Genomic DNA, 9,208 nt, shown 5'->3' with positions numbered 1-9,208 from the left:
CGACCCAGATTTGAATCTCAGCCTCCCATATGGTCCCCCAAGCACCTCCAGGAGTAATTCCTGAGTGCAGAGCTAGGAGTAACCCCTGTGCATCGCCGGGAGCTTAGTAGGGATCCCGGGTACGCGGGATCCCTGCACCCAGACCCTCCGTCCTCCCCATGCTGTCTTCCTGCCCACGGCAGGTGCTGATCCTTGTCTGTTTATTGAGCTCAAAACCATGCCGCTTCCTTTGGCTTATTTCGACAGTGACTTTAAGTGTCTGGAGCCAACCAGCTCCCCTCTCCCCACTAGAAAGGCTTTATGCAGACTACAGGTGACATGGCCATGAGCTGCAAACATCTGGGGGCTCTCAGTGGAGCCCTGATGAGATTGCCATCATAGGTCTCGCCCCTGTTGAGTCAGTAATATCATGGACCGACTATGAATATGAGATGCCTTTTAGTAATAACCATCAGGAAACTTGGTGGGAAAAAGGTTTGCTGGGCTGGAGAGACAGGGCGGAAGGTGCTTGCCTTACACACGGCTGACCCAGGCTCAATCCCCAGCACCGTGGATGGTCTCCATAATCCCACCTGGAGTGATCCCTGAGCAAGAGCCGAGAGTAAGCTCAAAACAAAGGCAGCTGTAAAACTGTGGAGAGTTCAGGAGGCGGGGTACACCAGGAGGCCCACAGGGTCCAGACCGGGCACCACACGGAGCCCCGAGCACCACCAAGAGTGAGCACTGAGTTAGGAGTCTACTGAGCACCACCAGGCAAGGCCAAAACCACACACACACACACAGAGGCACAAAGACATGCACTCACACCTGCACAAAGGCATGCACTCACTGGCAGACATGCATGTACTGACATGCACACACGTGGACACACATGCACTCACATGCACACTCAGGCAATTCTATCTAAAGGTCACGGGGACTTGTGGAAGCTGCATACTGCATCACCCTGAGTGTTCAAGCACATGAGGGGCTAGAGGGGGCCCGCTAAGGGCTCCCGCTTATGCTCTAAGGGCTTGCGCACAGGGCTAACCTCCAAGGGCTCAGGTGCATGTTTTGCATGCAGGAGGCACGGGCTTAGTCCCCTGTACCCCCCACACACGAACTGAACACTTAAGTGGAAGGAAAAGTCAATTAACTTCTTAATGAACTTCTCAAGTGGCATGTATGCAACAGACTCCAGCAGGACAATTATTTCCCCATAGTGCTGGGCTCCCATTTTCCTCTTCATGTTCTTCCTCATAGCTCAGGCCTAGTTCATGAACGCCCACATAAACCCTCTCCCCCACCCTCACCATTCAGCGCCAGGGGCGGAACCCAGGCCCTCCCACAGGCCAAAGCAGGGCTCTACAAATGAGTCACATCCCCTGCCCAGAAAAGCTTGCGATCTAAACTGCTGTCGAATTTAGTGTTTATACAGAATCCAGACACAGAATGTGAGGAGTGATCTTCACTTCTTTTTATTAGAAATTAGGTTGACACTGAAAATGGAGCTTAAAAAAAAGACAATTGATCACAGGAGATGAACAAGGTTCTCCCCCGTTTGTCTTTTCTTAAATACAAGTTTTAATGGAGGCATAATAGGATTAGCTTCAGGGGGCCCAACACAATGATTTAGGTATTGATATGCAACACCTAATGATTAGTTAACATGTTACCTTCCACGCGTTTTTTCTGGTAATGAGAATTCTCCCCACCGATGCGCTGACCAACTTTCAAACACGTGATGTGTCGCTACATACAGTCCCCAGGAGGCACACAGCGTTGTTATGACATTTCCTTACCGCAAGTTCTGAGCCTTCTGACCCTCTGGCCCCCTCTCACCCACCCTCCAATCCTCCACCCATTGCCTCTGCAATCTTGAGCATTCCTCTGTGTCTCGGGGCTTAGAACTTTTGTTGGGGGGTGGGGGGGGGGAAGGGTAGCTGCTGCTACTCGAGTCTACATATGATGTGACCATCACTTTTCCTAACTTCACAGGGACTTACCCAAGTCATACTTGACTATGTCACTTAGCCCGATGCTCTCAAATTCCACTCTGCACACGTGTGGCAACCCTGACACTCCTGTCTGCATGTCTGCACGTTCCTTTACCTTTTCCATTCATCAGTTAGTCTGTTTCCCCATTATGGGTTTTTCCCAACACCACAATGAGTGACGGGGTCCGGAGGCTTCCAGTTAAGGATCTTTGCTTTCTTTGGGTACCAGAAGGTGACGGTGTGGCTCATCCCGCAGTGCTAGCCTTGGTCCTTCCTATTCTGAGCCCCTCTGCACCGGCCATCCCTCCAGTTCTCTACTCTGAGAGCACTCACTTACAACATTCCCGCTCCCACACTAATCTCAGTTCTGAACAGCAGCTGTTCTAACAGGCGCGAGACGCCGCCGCACTGGGGCCACCTACATCTCCACGTGGCTCAGGGATGGCGTCTTCTCTCTGCCCCTTCCGCTTCCTTCCCTCGCAGGCAGGGCTGGAACAGAGCCCTTGTCTCCCGCGTGGAAAGCATGCACTTTGCCACAGAGCCATCTCACGGGTACCAGCTGTGTTTTGAACTGGATTCTTTAGTAGCCGCCCGTGTAGAAGTCCTTTGTAGATGTTCAGACACGCACCCTTCAGTAGCTACGTATTTGCAAATACGTCCTCCCACTTGCCGGGCTGCCTTTTCATCCTGCTGCCGGTTTGCTTTGCTACGCAGGTGGCTTTTTAGTCTGATGTGATCCACTTACTTCTTTCTGCTTTTGAGGTTTTTGCTTTTAGCGTCAAATTCAAAGAATCACCAAGAAATTATGCGAAGGTGCTTACCACGCAGGTTTTCTTCCAGGAATTTGTTTCAGGTCTTACATTAGCCTGGAATCCGTTTATTTTTGTATGTGGTCAAAGACAGAGGTCCAGTACTCTCAGCATGTTTATGGGAGAATGACTCTCCCCGCTTCCCCCCCCCCAATTTATGATCTTGCTTCCTGTCATCCAATAAATGAGCACATATTCACAGGCTTCTGAGTTCTCTAGTCTGATCCCCTGACAAGTGTCAACACCATACAACTGGTAACTAGAGCTTTGTAATACCATCTGGAACCAGGATTTCCTCCAGCTTTGTTCTCTCCTGAGGCTGTTGACTATTCTGCTGACCTGCCCCACTCTCCCCCAGTGTCAAACCCCCTAAGGTGCCTTCAGCTGGCATGCAGGAAGGTCCTGGCATGGACCCAAGCAGGGTTGCCAACATGTGCCCAGAGGCAACAAATCCCTTTCCCAGCTGTTCCACTTTCCTTTCTGTCACTTACTCGGCCCAGGGTGGACTCCAACTCATGGCTGGAGCCTGCCCTGTCCCCTCTCCTGGAGGCCTGGGCGCAGAGGAGGGGTCTGGAGGCCCCACGGCAGGCCGAGGCTCCAGCCCACATCAGCTCACAGCTCCCTCTGCGGCCACAACTGGTCCTGGGAAAGGGCAGATGGGCAAAGAGATGCCATGGCCTCCAGGCACCCTGAGGGCAGCAGGCCTGATTCCCCTCTGCTTGGCCCCACCCTGGTCACCTCCCTTCTGTTTCCATGGAGTGCCCAGCACAGGACCCGGCCCAGGGAAGAGGGTCTAGGAACGAGCCAACAACCAGCAGAGATGAGAAACAGACATTTCGGGCGAAGGGCAATCTGTGCACCCCTGCACCCCAAGTGCTGGCTATGGTAAACCACTGCCCTTTGAGGACGAGAATGGCAGGACACGTCATGCCAGGCCAGGACTGTCCAGCAGGGCCGAGAACCAACGACTTCCCAGCTCGTACTCCTCACTCGCCTGAACCACAGGTCTCGCAAATGGCAGCATGACACAGGGTGAACTTGGGATGGTATACAAGGCTCCCGCTCCCGCCCCCGCCTGCACACTGCACAGGCCCTGGGCAAATGAGGCATCTTTCCAGCAGGCTGCCCTGAGTGGGCGAGCCCAGGGACGGCGGGGGTGCAGGTAAGATACTCCTGGAGGATACGAAACACGCAAGAGAAAAGCCACTGGCCCTGTCTGGCCTGTCCCAGTACCAACCCCACTACCGGGAGGCACACAGCAGGCCAGGTCCCACCCCCCACACCTCGTATGGTGGTCCTGAGCCCAACCAGGAGTGTTCTCTGAGCACAGAGTTGAGAGTAAAACAGGCGTGCACACAAAGATGACGTGGGGTCAGAAAACTGATTAGTTCAACAGCCTGTGACAAAGCCCCTCGGCTACACGCTATGTTTTCCCTTGTGGACCCGCGACCACAGGCCACAAGCAGCTCCTACAGGGACCCTAACCAAGCCCCCCTCCTCTCCTACACTCTGACAGCTTCTTGCAGGGAAACGACTTTGAAGTCTTTCTTCCAGAAGACACTTCAGGGGCGATCCCCCTGCGCCACCAGGAGTGGCCCAAGCACAGCCGTGGTGGCCAGAAACCAACAAGGACAAAAGGCACTTCACAAGGCCCCGGGCCAGGCCACAGCACCTTCCAGGACCGCCAAGAAATCGGTGTGCCATGAGCTGCCTGCTCCCCCCAGCCCTGATGGTGGGGGGCCGGGAGCGACGACCGGGGACGGGGGTTCAGGGAGAGGGAGCTATACCAGTGCTCGGGCCCGAGCAGCATACCCAGCAGTCAAGAGAAAAGCGCCACTTGCTTTGGGGTCACACAACTCCTGAGAAAGGCAGCCCTGGAGCCCAACCTACACCCGCGCATCAGCTGGGGGAGACTCAAGCTGCACCACAGGCATTGGGCGAGGGCCTGTGGTCCGTCCGGAGGAGCAGACACAGGCGCCCCACTCCTCGGCTCGGGGCTCGAAACAACCGAGAAGATCAGAGTCCAGGGAGGCTTTTTATTTGCTCATAGTTTTACATCTCTAGAAAAAGAATCCCAGGATTTTCCCTCCTGTGTGTTTTCGTCTTGCTTCTTCATGGTCCGTGATGCCAGCTGAGGTTGTCAGTACAAGGAAACTACGGAGGGTTGAAACAAAACAAAAAAACAAACAATGAATGCCAGTGCGTTTTGCCCACATAGTTCAATTCAAGAGTCCCTGACCGGAAGTCCTGCAGAACCTCGGCAGCGGGGAGTGCGCTCCCTGGAGCCAGGGAGGCCCCTCGTCCTCCGCCTCTGTTTCCCAGGAGGGCTGGCCGCCCTGGAGCAGCAGGCACTGCACACAACTGACCCAGGCTTGATCCCTGGCACCCTATGGCCTTCCTGACCACTGCACCGAGCACAGGAGTGATCCCTGAGCACTGCAAATGTGGGCCAAAAACAAAAGTAAAAAGTTTAACAAAAATCAATTCAAATAGACCTTTAGCTGCCCTACCCAAATGAACTGGGTGCTGTAAGGTCATCTTTCTGGAGAAAGAAACCACAGCTGTGATAAGTACTGGAACCTAGACCTTGTAATAAGACCCGGGGGGGGGGAGCAGGGGACTGCACAATACCCCAGCGGAGCTCAGGGTGGCGTGGAACCCAGGGCCCCGCACTCCAGTCTGTCATCTCTCAAGCCCCAAGCATGAAGGGGCCTTGGGCTGAGGAGCGGTTCTAGCAAGTACAGCAGACATTGATCAGAAGCCACGCACAGCAGCAAAGCAGCATGAAGGTGCAGAAACATCCAGGCAGGCCTCCAAGATGACAGAATGTGGCCACGTAACGTGAACCCGGGGGGGGGGGGGGGGCGGAGCAGCAGAGGGAAGAGGCCAGCCCAGCTCGGCTCCAGCCCCGGCACCCAGACACCAGCACTCCGCTCTCCCCACTCTCTCAGAAAACCAACTTACCCGAACTGACAGGATGGGAGCAGGTTGTTCTGCCACTTTTCTAGATCTTTGAGCTGCACGTCAAATCTGGGGCTGATCACGCCACACTGTAAAGGCAGAACAGACGCTGCACTGGAACAGGAAGGACACAGAACAAGCTCCACACAACCTCTGCCATCCCCCCACACCCCAGGAGACGCTAGGCTGAGGAGTCAAGACCGTGCTGTCAGGGGCTGCGTGAAGAGTGGGCCTGCCCCCCTGCAGATGGCACAGCTAAGGAAGGGACCGAGTATGACCTCACTGAGCAAAACCAACTCTGTCATCCATAAGCAAAAGACGCAAAGGACAGAAATTACTAAGGGCCATCTCCAGACTGCCCTCCATACCACAGGCCGGACAAGTGCCCCAAACCCACTCCAGGCCACGAACCTAGAGTGCAGGCAGAAACTTCCACTCACTGGGAAAGTATGGACAGAAGGCACCAGGGCAAATGTTTAGTCTGAGTCCCCCCCACTGCTGAGAGCAGAAGCAGGGGGTAAGCAGGGGGTCACACACGTGCCAGGACACCCAACAAAGACCTCAAAGTCAGTGACAAAAATCACCTGGGCTCAGCGTGCATGTTCTGCACACAGGAGCCCGGTGCAGCAGGGTCCCCTGGGCAGCAAGCTGGGAGCAGCGCCAGGTACCACTGAGGCCAGGTATCACTGAGGCACAGCCCACATCTGTTTAGGAGCTCTGCGTGTGAACAGGTGATGGGACAATGGCGACTCAGAGTGAGTAGACCAACAGTCGGCTGATGTCCAGGGCACTCCCACACTGGAGGAACTATCATTCTCCAACCACAGGTGCTCCTGTGGCCTCTGCTCCCCATCAAGCTCCCGAGGCCCTCCCTGGTCAGGGCAGAAAAGTCATCCAGAAGCCTGGAGGCTTCAGTCCCCAACAGCAGTCTCCTGCACCCAAGGAGGGAACTTTCTTAGGAGAGGAGGAAGAGGACGTTCAGACAATCCACAGTGAAACTGGTCCCAACTACATGGAGGTGGGTGTCGGCAGGAATTCTCAACCAGACAGAACCAGTCAACCCCTTGAGCTGGGAGTGGGGAGCCCAGATGGGATCTAGATGCTACACATCAACCAAAGTGCTTTACCCCCATAAGCCCAAGCTTTTTGGAAGGGCCACACCCAGCCTTCCTGGGGAACCATGTCCTGGCTCCCCCCACCCCGCAAGTATGCATGCCTCCACCCCTACCCATAAACTCAATCCCTGCCATTCCTAGTCTTGGGGTCATCACTAACAGCGCTCAGGATGGATGGAGGCCAAGCACCTTCCCACCAGGACTTCGGCCGCTCTGCCAGTCTAAGCACCAGCTCTAGGGATAAATAACCAGGGGACACCGGGCAGGTCTCACCAGTTATCCAACTCCTGAAGTGGGGCAGAGGTTCACACACACCAGCTAAGAAATGCTAAATCCAAACCCCACTTCTGGGTCAGGATCTAAGGGCTACGATCGAACTCAAAACCACTCTCGAAAGTTCTTCGACTCTTTCAAGGTTTCCTATAACAAGTTTTTATCGGATCCTCTAGTCACACGCAAAGGATGCTCACCCATGGGAGGAGCTTCCAGGCTCGGAAGAACCTGGCGGATCAGACCAGCCTTTCTAGGCCTGGGCTAGTGGGATGCCAGGATCCTTACCAAGAGCAAACAAAGGGGGAGCAAACAGCCCAGGGACACCTGCCAGCAAACACGCAGTTAAGCCACTCAACGGACCGGAGAGACCCACTAGGCCACGCCAGACACTCTGAGACACGCCCACACCAGCAGAGGCAGCCGCTCCAAGAGGACTAGAAACCCAGAGTTCCCCAAGAGCAGCACCATCAGGCACGGGGAAGCATCAGCCAGAGAGGGGGGCCGACGCCTCTCCCAGACCTGCACCCGCACACAGGAGCCCAGCCCCAGGCAGTCGGGACACTCCGCCGTGCATGCGCTCAAGGGTCCTGCGACAGAAGCCACCGGCTCTTACCTTGTTCAACCTGCCTGTAGGGTCCACGACGATCGTCCCGGCGCGGTGATCGTCAATGACTTCAAACTCCCGATGTAGCCTGGAGAAGAGCCGCGCCCGGTGAGCGGGAAGCCCAAACACTCCCGCTGGCCAACTGCCCCTGCCAGCCACCATTCCCCAGCCCTGCCCCTGCTTCTGTGCAACCCACCATCGCCAGGGCACTGCCAGCCAGGCCGCCCAGCTGCACCACGGCAAGCCATTCCGTCCCCCAAAACCCTGCGGCTGGGGCCGGAGCGACAGCACAGCGGGCAGGCATTGGCCTTGCAGGCGGCCGGCCCGGGTCAAATCCCAGCATCCCATGGGGTCCCCCGAGCACCGCCAGGCGCGAGTCCCGAGTGCAGAGCCCGGAGGAGCCCCTGTGCGCTGACGGTGTGACCCGGAAAGCAAAGCAAACGGACACAAACCAAACCCTATGACTTCCGGTCAGCTGGTGACGCACAAGATTCAGGGAACCAGGAACACCCCCCCCCCCAGCGTGCCACGATAACTACGCACCCCCACCACCCCGCAACGCTTCCTCTCCGTCCGCACGTCCCGCGGGGCTCGGCTGCAGCGACCACCCCCCGCGCCCGCTCACCGCGCTTCCTCGTGACGGAGGAGCCTGACGGCGACCTCGGAGCACGGCCGATGAGCACCCGGCGCTGGCCGCGCCTCTCGGGGGTGTCGCTGACGCTCCCGAGCGCCTCGGCCAGCACGTTCCTGCGCACCATGGCGGCTGCGGACGGGCACGGGCGGGGGCTGGGGACGCGCACGCCGACCCCCGCGCCGCGCCCGCCGCGCCCCCCGCGCCCCGGCTGTCACTCAACCCGCCTCCCGCGAGCGGCCCGGGCCGCTCCCCGTCCCCCGCCTCCTCCTCCCCGGCGCGCCCGTCCGACCCACACACCGGCCCAGGCCCCCGAAGGGCCGCGATGGCGCCGCCCAGAACCGAGGCGGCCGGCGGACGGGGCGGCGGAGGCCGGACCCGGGGAGCGCACGGAGCAACGGGAGCCGGGCGGCTCTCGCGAGACTCTAGGCGGCCGCCACGGGAGGGGGCGGAAGGGGCGGGCGCGGGGGCGGAGCCCGCTCAGGCCTGGGCAGCCGAGCGCCGATGGCATCGACCCCCCGCCGCGGCTTCGCCTCCCTCCGGGCACTTGATTTGCAAAAAAAAAAAAAAAAAACTGGGACCCGAAAAGCTTGCTGGCGCGCTCAGGATGTGCTTTGCAAGCAGGGCGCCCGTGCTCCAGCTCGCCCCACTGGGGCCCCGGGGCGGCCAATCAGCGCGCGGGAGAGGGCCGCTGCCCCGCCCAGACTTTGACAGCGCGGTTAATCTGACCCTGACCCGAACCGGGTGGTGGGGCAGCCCCTAGCTCTGCCTGCTGAACCTCCTAGAAGATGAGGGTTCCCTGAGGTCACGGAGGATCCTGCTAACTGCGACGTCACTAA

General features: G+C 57.7%; 1 long non-coding RNA gene across 2 annotated transcripts; it reads right to left on the bottom strand.

Moving 5' to 3' along the window:
• Positions 1-4,807: 4,807 nt before the first annotated feature.
• Positions 4,808-8,752, bottom strand: LOC130042551 (uncharacterized). Of its 2 annotated transcripts, XR_008795251.1 has the most exons (5): positions 8,670-8,752; positions 8,364-8,501; positions 7,748-7,826; positions 5,750-5,835; positions 4,808-4,939 (listed from the first exon to the last, which is right to left on the bottom strand). It is a non-coding gene; the product is annotated as an uncharacterized LOC130042551 (long non-coding RNA). The 2 variants fall into 2 exon arrangements; XR_008795250.1 differs by lacking the exon at positions 8,670-8,752 and having other exon boundaries at positions 8,364-8,638.
• Between the last annotated feature and the right edge of the window lie 456 nt (positions 8,753-9,208).

The sequence above is a fragment of the Sorex fumeus genome, unplaced genomic scaffold (assembly GCF_029834395.1).
Source record: "Sorex fumeus unplaced genomic scaffold, SorFum_2.1 ptg000102l, whole genome shotgun sequence".
Lineage (NCBI taxonomy): Eukaryota > Metazoa > Chordata > Mammalia > Eulipotyphla > Soricidae > Sorex > Sorex fumeus.
This window is presented reverse-complemented; position numbering and strand designations above follow the sequence as displayed.